This window comes from Priapulus caudatus, unplaced genomic scaffold (assembly GCF_000485595.1).
Source record: "Priapulus caudatus unplaced genomic scaffold, Priapulus_caudatus-5.0.1 Scaffold3595, whole genome shotgun sequence".
NCBI classification, from domain to species: Eukaryota; Metazoa; Priapulida; class Priapulimorpha; order Priapulimorphida; family Priapulidae; genus Priapulus; species Priapulus caudatus.
Genome location: NW_014580656.1, coordinates 24,450 through 25,369, shown reverse-complemented (window position 1 = coordinate 25,369; position 920 = coordinate 24,450). Strand labels below are relative to the sequence as shown.

General features: G+C 59.9%; 1 protein-coding gene across 1 annotated transcript in view; it reads left to right on the top strand.

The window, feature by feature from the left end:
• LOC106819517 (magnesium transporter NIPA2-like) overlaps positions 1-920 on the top strand; it is a gene marked incomplete at both ends in the record, with an annotated part of 20,220 nt that overhangs the window by 5,083 nt on the left and 14,217 nt on the right. The gene's annotated exons all lie outside the window — the stretch shown is intronic.

Here is a 920-nt window from a genome sequence, read left to right as displayed (position 1 = left end):
ACGTTCTTGTGTTTCGCCGGCAGCGCGGTGCTGGCGTCGTAACCACGTTCTTGTGTTTCGCCGGCAGCGCGGTGCTGGCGTCGTAACCACGTTCTTGTGTTTCGTCGGCAGCGCGGTGCTGGCGTCGCGCTACCTCAACGAGCGGCTGAACATCCTCGGCAAGCTCGGCTGCTTCCTGTGCATGGTCGGCGCTCTCATGATCATCATACACTCGCCGAAGGAGCCGGCCGTCGACACGATGGAGGAACTCGCCGCGAAGCTCGTCGACCCCGGTGAGTCGGTGCTGCCACCTGTGTACGCGGAGCGACGACGGTGCTGCCACCTGTGTACGCGGGGCGACGACGGTGCTGCTGCCATCTGTAGGCGGCGATGGTGCCGCCGAGCGCGGAAGAGAGCAGCGGCGAAGATTGTATTACATACGGCTGCTCTTGTGTATTTCAGCGTTTGTCAGAGGGCGCTGCTGCTCTTGTGTTTCAGCGTTCGTTACGCCGCGGCTGCTCAAGATTGAGTTTCAGCGTTTGTTTTATGCCGCGGCTGCTCTTGTGTTTCAGCGTTCGTCACGTACGCGTTTGTCGTCGTCGTCGTCGTCACGTACGGCTGCTCTTGTGTTAATCATGTCGCGGCTGCTCTTGTGTTAATCGCGCCGCGGCTGCTCTTGTGTTTCAGCGTTCATCACGTACGCGTTTGTCGTCGTCGTCGTCGTCACGTACGGCTGCTCTTGTGTTAATCATGTCGCGGCTGCTCTTGTGTTAATCGCGCCGCGGCTGCTCTTGTGTTTCAGCGTTCGTCACGTACGCGTTCGTCGTCGTCGTCGTCGTCACGTACGGCTGCTCTTGTGTTAATCACGCCGCGGCTGCTCTTGTGTTTCAGCGTTCGTCACGTACGCGTTCGTCGTCGTCGTCGTCGTCACGTACGGCTGC